General features: G+C 41.3%; 1 long non-coding RNA gene across 1 annotated transcript in view; it reads left to right on the forward strand.

The window, feature by feature from the left end:
- Nucleotides 1-11,207: 11,207 nt before the first annotated feature.
- LOC104678029 overlaps nt 11,208-26,493 on the forward strand; it is a 33,660-nt gene continuing 18,374 nt past the window's right edge. The window contains exon 1 of the long non-coding RNA XR_750122.2: nt 11,208-11,289. This is a non-coding gene — a long non-coding RNA (uncharacterized LOC104678029). The remainder of the gene's footprint in view (nt 11,290-26,493) is intronic.

Consider the following 26,493-nt stretch of genomic DNA (forward strand, 5'->3'; position numbering starts at 1 on the left):
GGCATACTAAGTAAATAAAGTTAATTCTACTCATGATGCCTGCTATGGGGATCACGAAAAAGTGAGTGACTGTATGGGGTTGAGTGATCCTGACTGGGCCAATAAGAATCCTTCCCTGGGCTAAGAAAAAGACCCTGGCTATCTCTTTGACAGCAGTGGTTGTAAGATGTAAAATTTAAGACCTGACAGTGACCATGTTCACTGCTACATGAAGACACCAGTGGTGAGAGAGAGAGTGTTATCATGCAGGTAGAAGTGGTAACGAGAGACAAGGAGCCTTGGAGGCATTCAAGTCCTTGGGTTCAGATGCTCCTGATTTCTACCTTCATCCTTGCCTTTCCGGTTTGTTTGTTCAGCCCTTCCTGGAATCCTATGAGCCAATAAATTCTAGTTTTGCTTTAAGCTAGTATGATTTGAGTTCCATCATGAGCAGCCTAGAGTTCTAATACTAAAAGGGAGCTCACTAGAGATAATAATTTACAAGAAATAGTCACATACAGGCCCACTGTTGGGTTCTCTGCTACAGGGGTCTCCAACCCCTGAGCTGCGGACGACATCAGTCTGCAGCCTGTTAAGAACCAGGTGGCACAGCAGGCGGTGAGCAGCAGGCGAGTGAGCATGACTGCCTGAGCTCCGCCTCCTGTCAGATCAGTGGCCGCATTAGATTCTCATAGGAGCACAAACCCTGTTGTGAACTGCACATGCAAGGGACTAGGTTGTGTGCTCCTTATGAGAATCTAAAGCTTGACGATCTGGGTAGAACAGTTTCATCCTGAAACCACACCCCACCCCATCCATGGAAAAATTGTCTTCCATGAAACTGGTGTCAAAAAGGTTGAAGATCACTGCTCTACTAGATCAGCTCTCTGCCTATCTCCTACTTGGCTAAAGACAGCTTATCTTCATCTCCCTGAATGTTTCTCCCTCTCTGCACATCATTCTTAATCCAAAGGGATTCCCAGATTCGGAGAAATGAGTGTTTCCTTCCCTCCTGTATAAGGTTTACCTCCCTGATTTCTCTATATTTTGGGCCTCAGACTGACCTCTTCCTAAAGTGCTTGCCCCCATGGATGTTCATTCCATTCAGAGAGGGTCACATGCCCAACCACAGGGATATCCTCTGGTCCTATGGCATTAACAGAACAAGTGCACAACAATCTGACATCAATTTCCCCAAAGTTGGATTATTCAGTGCAAAATGATGCCATATGGGAGACATTCATGTCAAGCCAACCCAAGCTCAATATCATTTCAGTTTTCTCCTCCTCATGAGTTAAAAAACCATGGTGTGCACAACAATGTGAGCATGGGAGAGAGGGACAGTTGCAATGGGAGGCACAGTTTTCCCACAGAAACATCTTTCCAAAGGATGTTTACGACCTCAGGCTGGACACAGAAGCCTGTATGGCTACAAACACAGCTGTGTAGTGCTAATTGCTCTAAGCTCACAAAGCTTCTGAACACCATTGAACTCCTCAGAAGCCTGAGCCCATTGAACTTTGAACCTGAGTCCAGAGCCCCAAACTGAAGTCATTGAGCTTTTGTGAATCCTGAGTCCTAGAGCCTTTCTGAGCACCAGGGTTTTTCTCAGTTCTGAAAACACCTGAGACTGGTGGTAGAGGGTGGAAGGATCCATTATAAGCCCCAACAACTGGGCTCTGCAGTCCTGGATGGATTCTTTTCTTCCTGCTCTTCCATCTCCTAGGAGTTGAATCCATTGTTCCTCCACTGGTAGGCTGAGAACCACTCCAGTTTCTGAGGCATTCCCAACTAAGACGATACACAGGGCAATAACTATTGTCACCTAACTATCTCTACTCTTGTCCAGTAGGGTTTGAATGAAGGTCACCTTCCTGGTACCTGGTAGCTCAGACAGAACTACTGGGTCCCTTGTGTAAATTACCGCCAGCTTCTCCTTCCCTGTTACTCCTGCTGTAATCCAACAACATGATCAAGTAAAGAAAAAGGGTTTATGTTGAGCCTGTGAATTTGGAAAGCTGATGACTGCACTTCATAGAGTCTGCTATTGTTTACATGAGTGGTTTTTGATTTGGTGGGAAGACAGAAAGAGGTCAAGCCCACATCTGAAGTTAATGCAGTGTGAAAGGGAGGGACATGGGCAGCGGATACAGGTGATGTGTTGATCCATAACCTGAAAAGAAATGGAAGGAAATTCAGTTTATCATATATGGAGTCAATGTATTATTGGGATTTCCATACTTCTTAAGATCTAGATGCTCTGGCCTCAATTCCCATTTCATACTCATAAAAAGTCTGATGTCTACCCAAGATTCCTATGGCTTCCTAATCACCTTTGTCTTCAAGCTCCTACTGCACAAGTCTCCTTGCTGCCAACTAGACACAGGATTTGGGCTTTAGCAGCAAACCTGGGACACCCAGTTGCACCCATCTCTGCTTCCCACCCCAGCCCTAGGCCTCAGCTTCTGTCCAGTGTCCCATCCTGTGTGTCCTAGGATTTAGGTCTCATCCTGGACCTCTTCCACTTGACACAGACCTTCATTCTCTATCTAAGCCTGTCCTTGTTTCCTCTTTGAGCTTGGCCCTTGTACTTTGTAGTTGCTGGCTGAGAATCTGTGGAATACAGAGAACGTGCCACGAAGAATAGCATCAGCTTTCCAAATTCCCAGGCTCAGCATAAACCGTCTTTCTTGACATATTCATGTTGCTGGATCAATTTTTAAAAAGACAATTAAAATAAAGAATCAAAAAGATTTAAAACAAATAGTAAACCCACATGCTTTTAACATAGGGCTAAGACCTCTTCTTCATGGTTTTGCTCTGTGGAGTTTTTCAGTTTTCTACGAATAAATCACACCTGTGATGCAGTGTGTGTGCATTCCAGCTATTTTGGCCTTTTTCTTTTTCTTTCTTTTGTTTCTTCTTTTGTTAGTGGGAAGATAATTTAAGACTTTCAAAGAAGTTTGGGTTCAGAATGTTTTTGATTTTTATTATTTTTTCATCTTTTACAAGCATCTTTCCTTATGCTTATTTGACACCAAGTTTTTGGTTATTTGTATTAACAAGTCTTTCCATAGAGTTCAACTTAGTCTTTACAGAAACACTAGTGCTACTATTTTCCTACTTATAAGTCACGAGGCATACATGTACATGCTATAAACAGGTTTAGGGAAAATTACACTGACTCTTGCTAGGTGTTTAGCTACTACAGTGTAGCCTCATGGCCTTTGGGCTTCAGTATGCCATGGGCATGGTATAGAATGCTTTATAGAGAACAGTCAGCCAGGAGGGGGATGGTTTAAAGAGTTTTGGCTAGGTCTAACCCTAGCCTGGGTTTCCTATTGCTGTGTTGCTCTCCTGATTTCCAGACGTCTGATGTCAATAACCCTGGAGGCCCCTCCATCTGATTTCTTGACTTCTGCTGAATGGCATCCACAGGCCTGGCCATTTCCCGGCCTTCCTTTCTCCATTTCCAGCTTTCCCTTCTCTGGGGACTGCTGCTAACCTCAAGGCAGAGCCTTCTCTCTCTGGGCTGAGTGCTTGCAGGGCCAGCTGTAGGAGGGTCCTGGTTAGGGGGTGCCACCCTCTTTCTCTTCATTGCAGTCTACTATGGCTTACATGAGTTGTTTCTGATTTGGTGGGAGGACAGAAAGAAGCAGAGTCAATATGTGAATTGAAAACTGTGTGAAAGAAGGGATATGGGCAGCAGATACAGGTGATGCATTGATCCATAACCTGCACTAATCAGTGGAAGCAGAAGCCTGGAGACAAATGTGGTTAAGAACCCACGGGAATCCTGAGTAGACTTTGGACTTTTTACAGGTGTGAAATGGGAGTGAGGCCATGGCATCTAGATCTTAAGAAGTATGGAAATCCTAATATCTTGATTACATTTTTGATAAACTGAATCGCTTTTCAAAACATACTCTTTTTCCTGGTGTTATCACTTTAACTCAGGCCTAGAGACTTTAATCAGAAAATAATGTGAATTATGTTCTATCTCCTCATTTACCCTAAATTATTATATCTTTTCTTCCCGGTTAACTAAGAATAACAACCCATCCAGAATTAAACCGCAATCAGTGACAAAGCAGTTAGAATCAAATTGTGTTAATGGGTTTCTTTTTCTTTGTTAGTTTTTAGCTTCCACGAAACTGCCCCCATAAGAAAAGCATTCATGTTTGGAGAAGGAACATGAAGTAGGCATGCCTGCAGTTTGTGACCAGCCTGGGCTCATGTCTTTGGAAGTGCCCCACAGTCCTGGCTTGAAGAGGAGGCTTCCTGACTTGCCTCTGCCAGATGGCCCAGATCCCCTAACCTGATTGGACAGGGGGTAGATCCCTGACTCACGCTGAGCCAGTCAGATTCTTTTTCTCAAAATACTGAACTGTGAAACTCAAAAGCCTCTCAGTAGTGATGATCCCTAGAATGGAAGGTCTTGGAAGTCCAGGGACCTGGACAGCCATGATACTTCCCTCATGAGAACAAGAGAGATTACCGGCCTAGAGAGAAAGACAATCATGAAGACAGGCAGTAGAGATCAAGGAACAGCACTAGCAATAAAGCAGAGGAGAATCTGTATGGTAGAGAGTGGAGCAGTGTGGAATTTTACAGACAAAAATATTTTCTTGTCAAAATGAGGGAGGCAATAAAACAAGAGTCAACTAGGTGAGCAATTAGGGTACAAACTAAAAATGTGTCCTTAGGAGGCAAGCATGTGGATAAGGGCAGCATTATTATAAAATATTTAACTATGTAAGGTAAAAATGTCATTTGATTATTTTTGACATTGGATATCACATTAAAAAAATAACAAAATAAACTTTAAACAAAGCCTTGCATGCAAACTATAGAGTCGCTAAGTAAATTCTAGAAAGGAGTATCTAGCACAGAGACCCTCCAGTGCTGCAGAGACCAGACCTCACTCATGCCCATGACCTCTGGTTAAACTCCTTAGCATGGCTTCATGAGCTCCACCACTTGGACCAAGCCTTCCCCTCCAGCCTCACTACCTACTCTCCCTTTCTGGGCACTATACACTCAGCTCATCCTGGCATACTTGCCATTTTTTTTTTTTTCTTTTAAAAAACAGAGTCTTACTCTGTTGCTCAGGTTGGAGTGCAGTGGCATGGTCATAGCTCACTGCATACTTGAACTCCTGGTCTTAAGAGATTCTCCCACCTCAGTCAAACAATGAGAATACACAGACACAAGGAGGGAAACATCACACACTGGGCCTGTCGTCGGGGTGGGGGTAAGGGAAGGGAGAGCATTAGGACAAATACCTAATGCATGTGGGGCTTAAAACCTAGATGAAGGGTTGATAGGTGCAGCAAATCACCACGGCACATGTATACCTACCTAAAAAACCTGCACATTCTGCACATGTATCCTGAAAATTAAAGCCAAAAAAACAGAGAGATTCTCCTACTCAGCCTCCTGACTAGCTGGGACTACAGGTGCACACAACCATGCCTGGCTACTTTTTAAAATTTTTTGTAGAGAAGGGGTTTCACTGTGTTGTCCAGGCTGGTCTTGAACTCCTGGGCTCAGGTGATCCTCCCGTCTCAACCTCCCAAAGTGTTGGGAGCTACTAGGCCCAGTCATTGCCATTTCTTGAATATGCCACATGCATTTTGTCCTAGAAGATGGTCTTGACATAGATGAAGTTCAAGGCTGTAGTTAAGTGGTAACAGAAAAATACATTCTGAATTGCCCTGAGCCAAAGGCTAATGGCTGGATTCTAGGGTGGGCTCGATTGGGAGACAGAAGTGATTAACTGAACAAGGAGATCCAAGTCTCAAGAATGACACCAGGCTAAAAGCACAAGTGTGCCCCATTGAACCTTAAGGTACTTTACTTTACATAACAGCGCATACATTTCTTTGCTTCATTTTTTCTGTGTATAATCTGCATAATACTTGGGTGATATGTTTTTAAAAATACACAAGAATAATTAATTTCTGGCTGTTGGCTTAACGTTTGCTCTGAGCCAAGACTGGAATATCTATGGTTCTCCTGTCTGTTAGTTGTCCTGGGTCATTTTTGTCACTGTCTGATCATTTCCACCAGCTTGGCCTTCGCTTCTACCTAGGATGCTGGTGTTAATTACCTTTTCCCCACATCTGTTTACTCACTCTGAGTTCCTAGATGGTTCTAAATAGCTTCTCTTTCAAAGAGCTCCTCCCACACCTGGCCTGCTGTGAGATGGAGATGGACGAGCTGGGCAGCTCTCTCTTCTTTTATTCGAGAAGGTCTCAACAGCCATTTAAAAGGGAAGCTGCATATCCAATTTCTAATGTGCTCCATAAGAGGTATCCTCTCTGGGTGAATGTAACAACCTGACTTCTCAGCCTTTCAACAAATCAAATGAGAATCTTAAACAGATCTCCCTGCAATGAGGATTAATAAGCACTGCTTCCCATTTCTAAGTAACCAGTTATTTGTCAAACACTAACATTTGTAATATTTTGTCCAATTAAAGGAATTTTGTTCCAGAAACATATTTTAAAAATCTGCAGATTGTAACACTGAGATTGACTTGAAAATGAACACATATTTTCAAAGCAAGAAGAGGCTGAAAGAAAATGATTTACCCTAGAATCCATTGAATCCACAGTGAATCATGTAGTACCTTGCGTCAGTTGTCCTATTGTTTTTCCTTTGTTTGTTTGTTCAGTACCTCCCAAGTGCCTTCTGGGCATTAGGGATTCCTTTTGAAACTACTGGTGGTAAAAATAATAATAGCAATATAAAAAGGTAATATTTGTTGGGTTCTTATTATGTGCTAGGCACTGGACTAATCATTTTAGATGCATGATAGCAATTTATCCTCACAGCTGTATATTAGAGATGAGAAAGCTCCATTACCTGCGCACAACTTATGTAATATGATTCAAGGTCACACAGTTAGGACATGGAGGAGCTGGTGTATGACTCCAGAACTCTTAGATTCTGCCAGTGTACACACATGGATAGGACCAACTCACTGCCCGAAACAGGTCCAAAACCCTTCAACACTGAGCCTGGCCCACCTGACTGGGTCTCAGCCACAGCCTCAGCAGCATGTCACTTCCTCCAGCACCTGTGAAGTACTTAGGGAAGGGTGTATCTGCAGAACAAAACTCTCCTGCTTGTTCTGAGTTAGAGAGGTCATTAAACTCTGGGTCCTAACCCTGATTATGTAGTTAAAAATATATGTCGATGTCTTAGCCAATTTGGATGGCTATTCCAGAATACCACAGGCATGGTGGCTTACAAGCAACATAAAAGTATTTCTCACAGTTCTGGAGGCTGGGAAGTCCAAGATCAAGGCACCAACAGACTTGGTGTATAGTGAGGGATGTTTCCTGGCTCATATATAGCTCATGCCTCACTGTGTCTTCATTTGGTGGCAGGGTGAGGGAGCTCTTTGGGGTCTCTTTTGTAAGGGCCCTAATCCCATGCATGAGGGTTCCACCCTCATGACCTAATCATTTCCCAAAGGCCTCACCTCCAAATACTGTCACCTTGGGAATTAAGGTTCACCATGTGAATCTGATGGGGGAGGAGGCACAAATATTCAGTCTCTTGTAGTTGAATTAACTGAAAAGTAGCGTGACTTTATCCTTGTAAAAATTTCCAGATGAATTTTATTTTATTTTATTTTTTTGAGGCAGAGTCTTGCTCTGTGGCCCAGGCTGGATGGAGTGCAGTGGTACAATCTCGACTCACTGCAACCTCCGCCTCCCAGGTTCAAGTGATTCCTCTGCCTCAGCCTCCTGAGTACTGAGTAGCTGGGATTACAGGTATCTGCCACTATGCCTAGCTAATTTTTGTATTTTTAGTAGAGACAGGGTTTCGCCATTTTGGCCAGGCTGGTCTTAAACTCCTCAAGTGAACCTCAAATGATCTGCCTGCCTCGGCCTCCAAAAGTGCTGGGATTACAGGAATGAGCCATCACACTCAGCCAAATTTCATTTATTTTCTAAGCCACCTCCCCTTATTCTTATCCTGTGAAATAATACCAGCTCTTATACACTTAGCATCTGAAGACAGAGACTACTAATACCCTTAGAAAGCAGAGGGCTGCTAGCCATGGAGATCATTTTTTGCTTCTATTAAAATTCTCACTTTACTCAATTCATTGAATTTGGAGACAAAGATGAAGTCAACCTATCAAGGTGATGGGTTGTCAAAAAATACTGAAACCATGGCTGATTTTCCATATATTGAGCCAGATTTAGACATTCTTGTGTCTCCTCCTTGAAGTTAATAAGGCATTTCCACCTATTCATTTCTTCCTTAAAAATCTTTCATACTTAGAAAAAAAGTTAATGAGTCATGAGCAGAGTGCCCATCCCCAAAGAGCGCTTGGGGACTATGTCTTGATAGAGAACGTGCATTGACTTGGCGAGGGAGGTACTTTGAGAGGACTGAATCTATTTCCAGTAAATCATGAATGACACACCAGGTGACAGTTTGAGGATCATATTAATTTATTTAGAAAAGCAAAGCAAAGTCTGGATCTAAATTTGGAAATGAAACAATTAAACATATAGGATCATAAGGACAAATTTTGATGAATTATCCAAAGAAAGCTGTAAAGGGTGATGGGGAGGTTTCCTCAACTTTCTGTGCCTGGGATTGTTTAAGGGAGCTCACTTTTCTCATACAAAGACTCTCACCGTTGCAGGAACGTTACTGCAGTCTTAGGCACCACATCTTTGTTCAGGTCAGAAGGAAGGGCTCCAGTGATGCCTGTCTCTTTATTAGGAGAGCAAAATCCACATTGCCTTCCACTTATGTCTTACTGACCAGAAATCCTATGCCCCCTGAGCTCCAAGAGAAGCTTGGAAATGAGTGTGTAGCTTTTCAGTCACTCTAATGGAAGCAGGAAGGGAGAGGGGGGTTGGGAATGGAGTTTTTGTATGCCATGAAGAGTGCCTGCCACATTTTCCTCCTTTATTCTCTATGCCTACTCATGCTAAGCTCAATGCTCAGCATGAGTCTCACCTCCTCCAGGAAGCCAAGCTCTGTTTTTGCTGTAGCCTAATGAGCTTTCTTCAGACCTTGAACTCAGCTCTTGTTTTCCTATGTCTAGGTCTTCTCTCCTCAACCAACAGAAATATCCTGAAAGCAGAATCTGCTCATAAGTCTTTGCATATCTCGCAGTGTTCACTATGAAGCTTTGCACATAGTATTAACAGATACTCAGCAAAAATTGTATTAGAATGATAGAGTGCATCTTTTCTCACTGTGAAATACTAAGCAAAATTTCATAAGCATGAAGAATATAAAACAATTCCCCATCAAACCCTAACCCATCCTCTAAAACCCACCTGAAATACCACTTAGTCCATGAAGCCATCCTTAATCCCCCTTGCCAGTCCTGAATTGTCTCCCTTTGAATTTTTATGCTATGTAAACAAAAGATGGTCTAATGCTCTACTTATTTCCATTCCCTTCTTAAAGAATTTATTCTAGAGTGGGCAGTCATATGTAACTTTGCCTCCTTGACCCCTGCTGAGTTGATTACAATGGACACTGGACCCATATTCGGGCCAATCATATCCTTTTTCCTGGGATATATAATTGAAAACAGAGACTGGGTCATTAAGATGGTGCTGGGTTACTGGTACTAATAAGACCATGTAGAGTTGCATTCAGTGTGGGTGCCATGACAGCTCACACTTCTCACAAATATTGATTGATGGAAGGCCTAGTAAGTGCCCATTATTGTATGGGGCAATAGGGGAAAAATCAGCTCAAACACCTGCCCTCATGGATCCTCTTTTCTAGTTGCAGGGCTTCATTTTAGCTATATTCAGGCAGAATTACAGAATAGCAGAAACTAGGAAGCTAAGAGCAAGACAATCTGCAGCAAAGAGAATTGAGCGGTTGACAAGAGACTCTGTAGCTTCTGAAAGACAGACTTGGAGAGTTGGAGGTTTGAGCTCATAGAGTTCCCATGGGGCCTAACTATGCTTCCACCTCTATTGCTATTGTTGCTGCTATTACTGGCTAATATCTAGTAAGTACTCACTACGTTCCGAGCACTAGGCAAATTTCTTGATGTACATCTAATAGTTTCAATACCCTTATGGTCCAGACACTTACATTATTTCCATTTTATAAGCGAAGGCTCTGAGATGGTAGGTGAGTTACTTGAGAATACCAGCCAGTATATGACATAACAGGAACTTGAATTACAGACCATACTGTTTGCAAATTGGTCTCATCTTCTTACTCTGTATTCCTAAAATATCCTGGTAATAAACTAGCTTTACTGTGCATCTGCTCCTTCCAATCAACAGGTAACTTAGATAGCTTGCTATGTTTAACTTAGACTGAAGGCAGGTAGATAGAGTAGTTCTCTATTTTTCTGTCATTCTAAAAAAAGAATTGTAGCAAAAATAAGCCCCATTTTGAAAATGTTCGAAGTTAGACATTTGTGTCAGTGTTTTGGTTTGAATATTCATTTATTGAGTTGTATGACTAAAATTAGTGGTTTCCCTCTTTGTGGGCACCTGAGCCCTGGCCAGAGGGGTTGCGTTGGGAGGGGGCTGGCAAGAGAGTTTAGACAAGGAGGGTGTAAATACATAGGCGTGTCAAGAATTGTCTGTAAACCGAGTAAATAATATATCCTGCACGCATGTGAACCATGTGTTCTAAACGGAGAAGTAGTTAATATCTATAAAACAAGGATTCCTGTACAACAATTACTGAACCCATACTAGCTTTTTGTCAGATATTTTCTATATCAACAGACACTATAAATGAGGGATATATGAGTCTGTCCTTTTTCTAAAATTAAGAGTAAATCCTCATAATTAGAAGTTGAGCATCACTACAGTAAATTATATTAAAAGGGTATCAAGCCTTTATAATGGTCCAGATAGAGCACTGAGAATCAACCAGTTAGTTTTACCAGACGCGTCTTGCTTTTTTGGCTTTGTGTGAGTGTTCTTGAGTCACCAAGTCTGGTGCCTTACTCATTTCAGTTTGTCAAATGGGTAAAACAAAACTTACCTCTGTATATGGTATTAATAAACGAGCATTGTTGAGCTTCTGTAGAGAGCAGTAGTTGTGGAGTAAATGTTATGGCATAATTGAAATTATGTCTTTTAACTCCCTAAGCAACAGAACTCCCTCCCCACCTGCTTAAAAGTTGGAGTTATTATTCACATTCTATTTAAAAATAGCACAGAATCTGCAGCAGGATGGGCGTGGAAGTTGTCTGGAGCTTTAATCACTAATGATCTCATCTTCAAATGGTCAGTGATAATAAACAAGAAGGAGGGATTTCCAAGGGAGCAGAGCATTAATAAGGTAAGATTTTAAAATTAATTTTTCAAGTTAATTAAAATGTCCAAAAGCACAATAAAACTACAGAAAATCTGGCAAGGGAATGGCAGCAGGACTGATTAATGCAAGTCAACTGTCTTCTGAGGGTAATAGTAATAATGATGAGATTATGGATATGGAAGAACCTGCTAAAAAGAAATGTGATGCATGTGGAATACAAACTGCATCCCAGTTACTATTTTATGGTGCACAATGGATCTTATTAAGGAGGAATAGCGGCAAGAATTACCACTGAATTGCTCAATAAAAGTATTGTGTAATTAACAGTGTGGGAGCAGCAGCTGGAGTGATGCCTCCCATTGACGTTTCATATTCTCCATTTATTTTCGGTTTGCTAAGGGGGTGTAGGTTCTAACTAAGACTGTTTGTTTATTTCATCATGAAATAGTAAACATTTGTCAAGCAGGGCACTAAGCTAAGAGACATGAGGCTGTGAGGATGAGTAAGGCACTGCTTTGGCCCTCAGGGGGCTTATGTTCAAATAGGGGAGATGAGATAGGAATGTAATTAACTCTAATACAATGCAGATTGTGTTGAAACCTTCCATAGAGGTCAAAAGACAGAGAAATTACTTTTAACAAAAGAGATTTAGCAGAAGCACCTGGGAATCTACAGCATTTGAGAAGGGCTCTATCTTTGATGTTGGCAAGATTTTTGACAGGTCGAGATCATAATAATTCTCTACTTGTGAGTTCTTAAATTTTTGAAAAAGCCATATGGTATACAAATAATGTCATCAAGCCAAATAGGAAACAATAGAAATATATTTGTGGTGAAGAGTGTAGTCAAAGGGGAGATACGTCTTTCAATAATATGTTGAGAGAACTATGTTGGCACATGAAATGGTAACATTTAATACTATGCAAATATATCTTGTGCAAAGGGGGCTTTGGACATTTTGGAATCAAGCAGTTATGGTTGCGCCAGACATGCTTGGCCTTACCCTTGCTTTAGGTAGCTACTCTGGCTGCATAGTGGACTTGGGGGACAAGAAGCAGATCATAAAAACCATTTTGGGATGCCGCAGCAATAGTACATGATGGAAATGATGGGAGCCTAAATTTACAAGGTGTGCTCCGTGGAAACAGAAAGGAGAAAACACTTGTCAGTAACATTGTGGATACAGAACTAACAAAACTTGAACAAAGAAGAGGGAGAGATCAAAGATGACCACCAGCTTTTGAGTTTGGGCCACCAGGAGGATGGCCAGGTGAATGCCAACAATTTGGTGAATGAAAGGGCTTTGGGCTAATAATGAAGATGTGTTGGTACAATAAGGATTGATGCACCAGGACAGGTAATTCTCCTGCTTCATCCACCTGAGGTCAGCCTCCATCTTTTTCAGTATGAAGCTGAACTCGAGTCAATGCTTCTTAGATTCTATGATGATATTGAGTTTAGGCGCCATCAGAATGTACTTGTGAGATGCTGTCATGGAAAGAGATGTTCTTCGGGCATAGTCTGAGGATTATTTAAACATCATCCACTTGCGCACTGATGTATTTCAGGGTCACTTAGAATGACAGCTGAGCTTTCAGTCTTCAAAGTGGAGACGGGGTTGCTGTGAAGCTCAGTTCTGAGGTCCTGGAAGGAGTCTGGACTTCAGATCATGGGATACAACTGACTTTTAGTTTGGTTTTTTGACTTTTCACTTGGTTTTTATAAGGTTGTCTTTAGCCCTCCTTTTGATTTTCTTTTAGCTCCAAAGAATTCATTCCAGACTTCCTTTCTCATTGGGTTTCTATTATTTCTGGCTATATTTTCTTCACCCAGCCGCCTTTGTTTCTGGCATTGGCACTGATGAGCACAGAAGGTGTTGAAGCATAGAAGGCAGCTGACCCAGAGTATAATGAAGCACTAAGATGGAGAGGAAGAAGTGCCAAGAAATTCAAGCTGGGGTAGATTATAGTCTAAAGGCTCATTCCATACCAGGCTCATAAATCTAGTTCATTTTCAACTCCCTTGTTTCCGTAGTCCCTTGTAACAATTTACCAGTAAGACATATAGTTTCTAGCTTTGTTACTTCTCAGATCCATCTCTGCCTCTCTAGCTCCAAAGTCACAGTCGCAGTTTTGCTGTCAGCCTTCTTTCATGAGGACTAGTATAATCTCCTCACTGCTGCTCTGAACGCTATCTGGTCCTCTTCCATCTTTTCTGTGCACTGCAGTGCACAGTATCTTCATTTTCAGGATTCTCCAAAGCCTCTATGGCTCTCCATTGTTCCTGAAATCAGATTTAAAACCCTGATCCTGGACGTTCGGGCTCTCCCTTGGTCATGGCCCTCCTCAGGCGTCCTTGCCAGCTGCTGCCGCCCACTTGTGGGGTTTTTTTTTTTTTTTTTTTTTTTTGAGACGGAGTCTTGCTCTGTCGCCCGGGCTGGAGTGCAGTGGCCAATCTCAGCTCACTGCAAGCTCCGCCTCCCGGGTTCACGCCATTCTCCTGCCTCAGCCTCCGGTGTAGCTGGGACTACAGGCGCCCACCACCTCGCCCGGCTAGTTTTTTGTATTTTTAGTAGAGACGGGGTTTCACCGTGTTAGCCAGGATGGTCTCGATCTCCTGACCTCGTGATCCGCCCGTCTCGGCCTCCCAAAGTGCTGGGATTACAGGCTTGAGCCACCGCGCCCGGCCTGTGTTTTGCTCCTATTGGGAACACATCCTTGCTGTACGCCATACACTACCTCTGAAAAGCTGTCAGCACCACGGCTTCCTAAAGTGCCATTTTTCTCTGATTCTCCCACATCTGTCTCAGATTTCTTTTAGAGGTCTTTCTTGTTAGGATGAGGTAAGCTACTTCTTGGCATGAGTGGGTGTGTCTCTGTCACCTTAAATGCAGATGGATGGAATGCGGGTTACCAAACCCTTTCTGTTTTAGCAGGCTGTAACGCCAATCTTATCCTTTCTGGTAAGTTTGCCTGCTGGTAACTTTTCCTTTCTGCATTGAGCATCATCTTATTAGCTCTACTCTTTAGTTGTCTGAAAAAATTACTGCACTCTTAAGTCTTCTGCTAAATGTAGACTGTAGAAATATGGCTTACAGAAGATCACTGTACTTTCCAAAGAGTACTTGGATTAAAATAAATGGGTTCTAGTTTCATGTAAGTATGGGAAATCCTGGATTAAGCAGAGCTAAATAGATTTCTTTCTGGAGAACTACTTAGAGATGTTGATGATGTACCTTTTAGATCTCCAAGAAGGGGTGTTTCATGATCCATCAAAATTAGGGGTAACTCTCCTCTCTGGAGCAGCTCTCTTTTGATTTCTTTTTTCTTATTGCAATGAAATGTAAATTTCAAGACATCCAGAGATAGAAACGAACTGAAAGAGACTGAATTTTTGTTTCCAACATGATGCAGCGTTGAATACCACTGGGGTATTATTGCCTCTGGCTGAAGGTGAATAAAGCCTTTGGCTCTTAGAAGTGTTCAGGGCCCAGAACTGGCACAGTTCACTGTCTTTAGGGAACGATGACAGAGAGGTGCCTTCTGCCTGCAGCCACGTCCCTGCCAGCACAAAAGGGCAACCGTTCTATAAAGGGAAACGTGGTCTCAGTGCTTCTCACTGCTTTCCTTAGGAAAGAAACTGCAGACCACAAGGATGACAGCAAAACTCAACATTCTTACCTCATTTAGGACTCTTAGGAGTAGGTCCCCTCTCCCTTTATTCTTAAGGCATTCAAAAGAAAACAACTTTTAAACGTCTCATAGGGAAACACACACTTTTCATGCTTTGCTTCTTTGTTGCTGATGCATAAGCTCTGCTCTGGTTAGTCCATGCTGGCTACCTCCCAGCTCCTGCACGTCCCATGCCCACGTCTTCCTCCCAGCTCGGTCCCCAGGAGGCTCGCTGCTGTAGAGGGTGCCACATGCACGGTGCACCCTTCTCTTCCATACCCACCTCCCTCCCTCTTTGATCCTGCTGTGGAGCCTGGTCCTGCTCCGATGCCCCCCTCCCGTGGGCAGCCCCTCCCCGTGGCTCCAGACCTCAGTGGCCTGCAGCGGGCAGGGGGAGGGGGAAGCTCGCTCCTCCCCCTGCCCTTGACCTAGGGTGGCCAAGGCTTCCCAAGACTGCTAATTTCCAGGTGCCTCAGCCTTTCCTTGGGCATTCCCTTCACTCCACCCACAGCTCTGCAAATAGTCCCATCAGTGGCTAAAGCCTCTGGAACCTTCCTTGTTGGGTCGTCTTTCTTGCTGGACCCTGACTGAGACAGTATATTTTCAGGAAATGTACACAGGTCCCTCACATGAAAACACTGGAGCGTGGTCACAGTGTGTCATTGCCACCTCCTACCCCGAAAGACAGGGAGCGGCAGCTGGGCTGCAGCTGGGGAGTCTCCCTTGGGATCAGAGCAGGGGGCCCAGCAGGCTGTTTGCCCAGCGTCATGTGGCCAAGAAGCCCTTTTTAGTGGAGGGCACCTTAGGGCATTAGTATTCCAAAGGACCCCTTTTTGAAAAGCCCTAGAGGAGAGTATAACTCAGGAGGGATGGAGCACATTCAGTGGTTTGCTGATAGCAGGTATTTAGGAGGCTGATCTGGGCCATGCTGGAACCACCTGGCCTGGCAGATGGCTGCAGTATATTTTAGAGAAGTCCCTAAGTGTGCCTCAGTACACACTGCTCTTCACCTCTGTTCTCTTCAACAATGTGTAGGCAAATCTTGGCTTGATTTGGCCGGGTTGGGGGCGGGATGCTATTGCAGCTTTTGAAATATATCCCAGGGGAGGCTTTTCCTATGCCAGGAACTCTGACCTGTTGCTTTCTGATATTCCCAGGGAATGGCACTGTCCACTCAGAAGTGAGGGGACATCATTGCCCCCTCTGAGGATGAGTCTCAGAGGAAGGCATAGAAATGCCAGAAGCCTCTTTCGTGAAATAGCAAACTTACGGTAATTTTGGTGTTAGTGAGGTAGGCATGCTGGGATGAGAAATGGCTTGCCAAAAAAGGGTTGAACATCACTGAATTTGTTTGTCCTTTAGAAACAGAAAAGATAGGAGCGCACTTTACTCTTTCAGTAACCCTGTGGTCAGAGTGTAATGCTCAGAGGCTGAGTGTCCTCTTCAAGATGTCCGGGATGCAAGTCCCTGTCTGTATCGTGGATCAGTAGCAGCGCTGGGTGAATACAGTGTCATGGAGCCCTGGGAATGCAGCCGGAGCCCTCATACCTTGTAGCCAGCTGTCTCTCTCCCTGCTTTCTGTAGAGCTGGCTACCTGGCAACTCTCCTGGAGTCCCCCATGAGGCCCCCCTCCTGTGACTCACTGTCCACTCAGACTCTGCTCTCAGATCACCTCCCGAGCTGGTCACCACCAGCTGGTGCTTAATTGCCTCCCTGGCTTTTGCTTGGCCTTCAATCACTCCTGGTGCTTACATCAATCTGTTCTCTTATCCAGAGGCACAGAGTGGAGGAACTTGCTTTGTCTTTATTTCTCTGCAAATAGAGGACCCCTCCTTGGGTAAGGATGAATGGGTTACTCAGAGTTGAATTGTAATGTCTTATGGGGCTCTTCCAGGAAACTCCCCCAGATTACAGGAAAGAAGGCCTTAATATCCTGCGGGACCTGAAGGGCATCCTACCTAACTCCTAACAGGGACAGCTGCCATCCATGCAGTTGTGCAGCATGGGGGCCTTACACCCAATGTTCTCCAAGAGGACCTGCAGGCCCATCCATCACAGACAATGTCTGGTTCAGCATTTTTTTTTTTTTTTTTTTTTTTTTTTGAGACAGAGTCTTAACTCTGTTGCCAGGCTGGAGGGCCGTGCACGATCTTGGTTCCCTGCAACCTCCGCCTCCTGGGTTCAAGCGATTCTCCTGCCTCAGCCTCCTGAGTAGCTAGGACTACAGGCATGCACCACCATGCCCAGCTAATTTTTGTATTTTTAGTAGAGACGGGGTTTCACCATGTTGGCCAGGATGGTCTCCCTCTCTTGACCTCGTGATCTGCCTGCCTTGGCTTCCCAAAGTGTTGGGATTACAGGCGTGAGCCACGGCGTACAGCCCAGCTTCTTTATAGGAAGCAGGATTCGAGGCCTCTGTCAGGGATAAAATCAATTTTCATTCCATTTCCAAAAGGGCTTTGGTAACCCCAAAAGTGGAAAATGACCTGCTGTAAACACGATTCTGTTCTCCAACACAATCCTTTGCCTTCCCGACAAAGACCTGGGCAAGGACAAAACCGTGGGGCAGGGCTTCTGTCTCCTAAAATATGCCCAGTTATCTTTCAGAACCCCGCTTATGATGAACCTGAGCTCGGAAGCTGTCCCAGTCCTCACTCTGGGGTGGTCGTTTTGTCCTGGTTTGGGCAGGACTTCCTGGTTTTAGCGCTGAAAGTAAGTCCCACGTACCTTCAGTCCCAGGTAAAATGAGATAGCTGATCACTCTCCCCTACACCCTCTTCCCTTTTGGGCCTGTCATCCACACTTCACATTGTATATTCACTGCACCTTTCTGTGAGGCAGTGGACTCCATGAAGAGGGGGTCGTATCTTGTTCCTCTTCATCTCCCCTCATGCCTCACTGGTATTAGAAAGTGCCCCATGAAAATTTGTTGAGGAGGAATTGCTACTCAAGGCTTAGATTCTGTGTAAACAGCTCTACTCTTATTTTAAAATTCATTTTTTAAATGTTTATTTGACAAATAGTTATTGTGTATATTTACAAGGTACAATGTGATGTTTTGATAGACATATACACTGTGGAATGATTATATCAAGCTAATTAACATATCCATCACCTCACATACTTATTTTGTTTGTAGTGAGAGCATTTGAAATCTACTCGTTGAGTGATTTTGAAATATACAGTACATTGTTATTAACTATGGTCACTATGCTATACAGTATAGTTATCTAATTAAAACTTTCTACCTTATGATCAATATCTCTCAATTCCCCATCCCACCAACCCTCATTCTACTCGCTATTTCAATGAGTTCAGTATTTTCAGATTCAACAAATAAATTAGATCATGCAGTATTTTTCTTTCTGTCCCTGGTTTTTAGAATCTGTGGAGAGGATCTCTCAGGGATCTGCATTTATTATGGGGCCCATGCTTTATTCCTGAAAAATAAAACTGGGATACCCAAACCTTGCAACGATTATGGGGGCCTCATTATCTGGGACTATTACCTGTAGCAGCTATAACATTCATTATTTAAAAACTATTGATTTTTTAAGAAACCATTTATTGTAGATACCTGGAAAACACAAAAGAAGATATAATGACACACAATTTTATTGCTAAGGAAAAATCACTGCCATTTATTGTATCCCCTTTATAAAATACAAATTAAATAATCATTTTGTAGCCTGTGTTTTCTATCCTCTAATATAAAGTGAGTATTTGCCCTTGTCAGTAGCATTTTTCTACAACATAACTAAAAATGAATTTTAAGAATCTTTGCAAAAACCAAAAGGGGATTCATCAGTTTTTATTTGTATATTTTACATATGCTGAGTAATCTAGTCATAAAATGATTGTATGCTAATTTTAAAAAGGCCATTTCAAAAAGGAGAGAAGAAAAGTCACCCTAAAATCTCACCCCACCTCAGAGATAATCTTTTGATAATCTTGTTAACATTTTAGTGTCTATCTTTCCAGACATTTTCCTGTGGATCGATACACATGGCCATGTAGACTTAAACACATATTACTACTCAGGCCAAACATCTCTTTATATACTTACTGAACATTTTAATTTTTTTTCACTTCTAAAGTGTTTATGTAATTTGCATTTTTTTTTCTGGTTGGGTTTCAGTATTTTCATATGGACTTACATGATCATTTTAGAATATTAGGGCTATTAAACATTTTGTTTTAAAATTTTAGCAGTATCTCCCTCAGAATTTAATTTCTTTTAGTCATTTTTTTTTTCTCTTCATAACTTTAAATTTCAGTGGTATGTGATATGCCAATGTTACCTATTTAGTTTCTGCCTTTGGTCCAACATAAAAAAAGGTCTTGGCCACCCCTAAAATGTATTTAAAAAATCTATGGCTAAGTATGAATTCCCTTCTTTATGTTTTAATTTTTAATCCATCTGGAATTCATCTAGCTTAAAGAATTATGCAGTAAAGGAAACAAATTTACTTATTTTCACCCAGAAGGCCAGCGAATTGTTCCAACATCTTTTCCTCTTTAATTAGAAATGCCAGCTTTAGCATATATATGTAGTTTTCCCATTATTGTTATTCTCTTAAATATTCTACAAGTGTAGTTTTGCTTTTTTCCCTTTACCAGTGAAATTTGAATGGTTTACCCTCTCAGGAGTGGGTCTCATTCCTTGTTTCTTCCAAAACATTAATCTATTTTTGTCTGTTGTTGTCAGCGAATATGGTCTGAATAACACTTATTAGTTGGAATTTATTGAGGTTTTCTCTGTAGTATAATATGGTTCCATTTTTGTAAATGTCACAAGAAATTATTAATACAGTCTCTGTCTAGCATATACCTCTGTCTTCTCTCTCTCATCTGTAATTTCTATTACTGCTAAGTGTGGGTTGGAACTTTTTTAAAAGAGAGATTTGAAGTTGGGAACTTGGTTTGTTGCGGGAGGAGACCCCTTTGACTTTTAGATTAAGTAATTGCTTGATTAACTGCACAGGGATATGGGGTCAAATCTTCAGACAGTAATCTTTGCTTTTTTTGCAATTATTCTTTCCATTTCAAGCATCCTGAGTTATTTTATTTTATACAGAATTCAGTTGAGTTTCAGTTTTTGATTCAGTATGAGGGGTTTTGTTTTGTTTTTGCATTGATGCTTTATTCTTCATGTATGATTGTTATGTTGGTTATGTTTGTTTTTATTTAATTTGCAATGGTGATAGATTTCATTATTGTTTTCTCAATTATTTATCCACTTCCCCACTTAGCTGTATTTTATAGCCCTGTTGACTTTGGGCTTTGCCATGGGGTTGTTTTGACCAATGCAGTGTAGATGGAAGGAACAGTGGCCAGTTTTGATCGGAGGTTTAAGAAACACCATGAGTTTGGCTTGTCCCTGGAGCTTCTGTCTCCTGGCACAAGAACCCCCTGACAGTGGCTGTCCCTTCAGCTTGGGACATGGAATGAGAAGACACAAGGAGCCCATCAGAGCTCAGCTGAGCCCAGCAGAAGTGCAGCCCACCTGGAGACCTGCAAGCAAGAGTAAATGTTTTTTGGGGGAAGTTGTTGAGATTTGGGGTTGCTTGCTGCTGCAGTTACCATGTTTCCCTTCCTTTACCCCACTCATTCTTTAAAACTATTTTCGTTCTTCCTTCTCCTCATCCATGCATCATCGAAGACCATCAGCAGGCCAAAATGAAGTAGGCAAGCAAAGCAGGGATCAAGGCCTGTGAACAAGGAGGGAATGGGGCTGTGTTAAGCGATTTGCTGTGTCCTGGAGGACTGAGAAATGCTTTGAGGATAATGGGAGTCAGATCTCTTACTGTTGGGAATATGAAAATGGAGACAGCTAGAATCGGACTTGCCAAATTTAGCAAATAAAAATACAGTACACTATTTGGGACAGATTTATACTAAAAAGTTATTTGTTATCTGAAATTCTAATTTAACTGAGCATCCTGTATGTATCTGGTAATCTTGGATAAAATAAACCCTGTAGTGTTGGATTGAAATGGGAGGTGCCAGCATGAACTTACAGATCTACACACACACACACACACACACACGTAAATAAAGACGTGTGACATATACATATGTAGGGACCAAGAAGCTTTTCCCTTGGCCCTCTGAAGTTTTGCTGTAAAATCAACATGCACAAGGCAGATTAATTGGAGAAAAGGCATACAAATCTATTTAACATGTATACGTGGGAGCCTCCACAATGAAAACCACTAGATACAGGGGAAATTTTCCATTTTTATGCTTAGGTGAAAGTATGGACAGCTTTGTAGAAATATAATTGGAAAAAAAAAAGAGTGTGAGTGGGGGAATCCAGCAAGATCTGTCTGTCTAGATTATTCCTGCCCTCTCTGTCTGAGCTGCTTTTTTTTTTTTTTTTTTTTTTTTTTTTGTTCTGGGTATGCGGCAGGGCCCTCTGAAATGGAAGTCTTATGACCTACAGTCAAACAAGGTAGGTCAGATAATTGTTTATGGTCAGTTTTTATACAGACAGGCAAAGGAAAAGTTAGATGAATATTTTTAGGTTTTATGGCTGGTTTTCGGGAAGGGGTTCTGGTTTCTGTGAACTGCTTTGGAGAAGAGGGATTCTAGTTTCTATGGATAGCCTTGAAGGAGAATGGTTCTGAGAGACAGGAGGGTAGGAAAAGGTCAGAAAAAAGCTTTTGTTTCTGAGGCGGCTTCTGAGGCTGCTTCTGAGGCCTTCATTTTGGGATATTGTTTTCTGAGCCCCTACATTCCCCAGTCTGAAACTTCCCCCAGAAATTTCACAGTCCAGATATTGGGTTGGTGGATTGTTTTATAATCCATTGAACCAGCCTCTCAGTCCTGAGGATAAGCTAGTCCAGTGATACAGTTAATAGTTGTGTCTCATTGCAGGCAGCAGTGTTGCAGGTGATCTTCCGCCACTGTCAGGCTTCTTTATGATTTGAGCAGTCAGTTATTTAATAAGAAGCATTCCTATGGAAACAAAAGAAAAACAAAGGCTAATGGTTAGAACAAACTATAAACTTAGTTTCTGAGTCCAGAGGGAAGCCAGTTGAAACGATTTTTAGATATTGGGCTTGAAGCATCTTCCAATGAAGTGAGAGCAGACAGTGGCAATCTGACAGATTTTTTTTTTTATGGTTTGCAGTTTGCATCAGGTGTTCCAGTGAACTTTCTGAGTAGTCTGTACACCAGCAGGCACAAAGGCTGTTCATACATGAAGCTGCTGTAATGATTTTTCGAAGTTTTTAAAATCAAGTTGTTTAGTTTTAGCTTATAAGGCTTTAGGAAAAAGCAATTTTAATTTTAGTGATTTTAAGTAAAAAAAATTGTAAACATTAGTTTGGAGCCAGTAAGAAATTCAGTATTCAGTCCAAATTGTATGGAAATCATAAAAACTGAAAAGCAATGGACAAGGCTAAAATCTAGAATCTAATAACAGATACATTAAAGTTTTCTTCTGAAACTTAATTTTCCTCCAGTCCTCTGTCTCTACCAATGACAAATCATAGTACAATTTATTTGAAAAGTAAGTCCTAGTCTTATTTTAATTGACTTGATTGTTTGCGTAAAGTGTGGCAAAAATAGTGATTGGCCACATATGGTCTTTTGAAAATTGGGTTTTCTGGAACTTTTTATAAGGAATTTCAGATAAGACTTTCAAAAGCCTCCTGAGGCTAATGAAGCCAAGGGTTTGTCATTAAACTGTTCCTGTAATACTTGTGTGAATTGGGTGAATTCCTCTTCGAGGTCCCAGAATTACTTGAGGTTTCGGATCCTATCATTCTTCACTTACCGCAGGCCAGAAACTTTGTAAAGAAACCATGTAGACAGGTTCCAGCCCATTTTCTCCAAGGGGCTTTTTTATCAGTTCTATAAAGTCAACTTCAATTTCTTTTTTTAAATTTTCTTATTTTTTTATTTTACTTTAAGTTCTGAGATACATATGCAGAACATGCAGGTTTGTTATGTAGGTATGTATACGCGTGCCGTGGTGGTTTGCTGTACCTATCAACCCATCATCTAGGTTTTAAGCCCAACATGCATTAGCTATTTGTCTTGATGCTCTCTCTCCCCTTGACCCCCACCCCCTGACAGACCCCGATGTGTGTTGTTCTACTCCCTGTGTCCATGTGTTCTCATTGTTCAACTCCCACTTATGAGTGAGAACATGTGGTGTTTGGTTTTCTGTTCCTGTGTTAGTTTGCTAAGGATGATGCCTTCCAGCTTCATTCATGTCCCTGCAAAGGATATGATCTCATTCCTTTTTATGGCTGCATAGTATTCCATGGTGTGTATGTGTCACATTTTCTTTATCCAGTCTATCATTGATGGACATTTGGGTTGAATGTCTTTGCTATTGTAAATAGTGCTGCACTAAACATATGTATGCATGTGTCTTTATGGTAGAATGATTTATATTCCTTTGGGTATATACCCAGTAATGAAGTTGTTGGTGAGGCTATGGAGAAACAGGAATGCTTTTACACTGTTGGTGGGAATGTAAATCAGTTCAACCATTGTGGAAGGCAGTGTGGTGATTCCTCAAGGACCAATTTCTTAAAACAGTCTGTTTACGTCTGATAATATGCCATTCCAGTCAAAACTCTGGTGAAATAATCAGTGTCTTCAATTGTGTCCTGTTATAAAAGAAAAGAGGTTCTTACTGAACTTATGCAAATAACTATATTGTCATGAATTAAGAATACTCACAAATCATTTCTAAATTCTGGAGAAATCGGTAGAGAGAAAGGCAATTGTTTCAAATTTTATTCACAAAAGTATACTTTACCCAACTCGTTGTAAGCTATAAATAGCTCAAAGAAGAAGAAAAACATTTTCTTGATTCTAGAAAACAAAACCTAAGAATAATCAGCAATGTTTCAAACAAAAAGTCATGAAAAATTATGTTAGTTTTCTATCAGTTAGTCCTATGTCATTAACTTTTTTTTTTTTTTTTGCTTAATGTTGAGTGAGCAATTCCCAAAAATGTATCAGTTTTTCCATTAGAGTTCTGAAAGTTTTGTTTCATTTTTGTCCAATGGTATAAGCTCCAAAGTGATCAGAAACCAGAAACCTACAATCAGGAGTATTTGTAAGAGTCTTTTGTATGAATTTCTTTAAAGAAGAAGCAAATTTTGGACTGTTGCTGATTATGAACCATTTTTTGAGAATAATCAAGGTAAAACAATAATTGTCTGTAGATGACAAAAGTGTTTGAATAGCCGTGGTTAAAGACATGATTAACAAGGAAATTTGGTTATTTTGTGGCATAAAGCAATTTAACATAATAATCATAATTATTACTGATAACATGTAAGAAGAAGACATATTAGAATTTTAGGAATCACATACAATTTTGAAAGATATATTAATATCACCTTTATACAAATGTAACCTAAAGTAAATTAAACTCCATTTTATGTTTGACAGTGTTTTCTGTACGACTTCAATATACCAAGTAAATCTAATATGTCTCTCTTGAACTTCCATGGGCCCTAATATGCAAAAACTTAGTTTGAGGTTCAAGAGACTGAATTTAGAATTTGAAATTTTGATTTTGGAAAGTTTGTCAAATATCAAAGGTTTAAAACACTTGCTTGGAATAGAATCACATGTCACTGTAAAATGATAGTTGTTCATTTAGTCAAAGTAATAATTTCAAGATTTCAAAAACCAAAAACCTTTACTTTTTGATAGAGGAAGACTCTCCTAAACAATCATAAGACCTAAGAAAGGCACCGTGAAGCAAACTGTATCTGTCTCTCCCTCTCTCCCCACTTTTTTTTTGTTTGCAGTTTACTTAAAAGGTAAACAAAAATCTTTTACTACCTCGTTAATACTAAACAAACATCTTGTTTAAAAAGGAAAATCAAATTTTACCTTTGCATTAGTGTATTATTAATGCTAAAGCTAATTATAACAAAACCTTATAAACAAATTCAGTCAATCTCATTCAGTTTTAACATACAAAGTAAGATTTCCATAAACCTTTTATAACCTCTTAACAGTTTTTTTCATTCTTTTTCTTTTTCTTCTTCTTCTTCTTCTTTTTGAGACGGAGCCTCACTCTGTCACCCAGGCTGGAGTGCAGTGGCGTGATCTCATCTCACTGCAACCTCTGCCTCCCAGGCTCAAGTAATTCTCCTGCCTCAGTCTCCCAAGTAGCTGGGACTACATGTGTGTGCCACCACTCCTGGCTAATTTTGTATTCTTAGTAGAGACGGGTTTTCACCATACTGGCCAGGCTGGTCTCAAACTCCTGATCTCAGGTGATCTGTCCGCCTCGGCCTCCCTAAGTACTGGGATTACAAGTGTGAGCCTCTGAGCCTGGCCTCATTCTTTTTCTTAACTTTTTAGATACCTTTAGTTTTATTTGTCATTTTTCCCTTCAATTTACAACTTATAAAATCCTCTAAATTAGACAAAATTACTTTCCTTTTAGCAAAAAATCACATTTTTTATGCCTTCTTGTAACTTTTAAAAACCAAAAACATATTCTACTTTTTCTATACACTTTGTATACAGAATTATTTCTCTTGTATCCAATAGTTTTAATTATATACAATGTTTGTATATAATTAAGTGATGTTTACTCTTAGTAACCCTTATTTTCAGTAAAAATCTAGGAGGTAGGCAATTTTAATTATGTGTCAGATGCAGAGCTCAGGACAATTCCTGGAGGATCTAATATCTTCCAGCATGGACAAGAGCCACAGCCAGTCCAAGGAGGATGAGGCCCAGGTGTTGTTCCCAGGCCGCACCATGGTCCCTTGTCTAGACCCCAGAATTAGATGCTTCATGATAAAGACAAACTCCTAAAGTACAGGGGTTTGGAGGAGTCCAGTAGTCAGCTGTTACAGCTTTAACTCACAAAATAAGCAAGTATCACAGGTACTACAGGAACAACAGTTTTATGACCTTAAAACATCTAGCAGAAACAGCCCAACCCTGTGTAACAAGTAGACTCATGCAAACTGTCTAAGAGTTGTAACAATCTCATTTGCTGTGAGATGATGATAATGATGGTGGTGATAATTTTTGCCAATACAGAGTGAGCCCTCTAAGTCTAGGTAGAAACCTTCCTTCTGTCAACCTAAAGAAATAAACGGTCAAAATTAACATAGAGAGTTTATTTGGGCCAAGGTTAAGGACTACAGCCTGGGACCCTTCCAAGTTGCCTTGGTGAATGCTCCCTTCAGCTTTTGTTATAAGCTTATAAGCAAGTTTTTTTTTTTTTTTTTGGAGACAGGGTCTTGCTCTGTTGCCCAGGCTGGAGTACAGTGGCATATCAGTTCACTGGAACCTCCGCCTTCCAGGTTCAAGCGATCCTACTGCCTCAGCCTTCCAAGTAGCTGGGATTACAGGCATGTGCTACCATGCAGGGCTAATTTTTGTATTTTTAGTAGAGAAAGGGTTTCACTGTGTTGGCCAGGTTGATCTTGAATTCCTGACCTCAGTGATCCACCTGCCTTGGCCTCCCAAAGTGCTGGGATTACAGGTGTGAGGCACCCGGCGAGTTATAAGCAAGTTTTTAAAGGTGAAGGAGAAGAAGGACTGGGCTGATGCA

This window comes from Rhinopithecus roxellana, chromosome 21 (assembly GCF_007565055.1).
Source record: "Rhinopithecus roxellana isolate Shanxi Qingling chromosome 21, ASM756505v1, whole genome shotgun sequence".
In the NCBI taxonomy this organism is placed as follows: Eukaryota; Metazoa; Chordata; class Mammalia; order Primates; family Cercopithecidae; genus Rhinopithecus; species Rhinopithecus roxellana.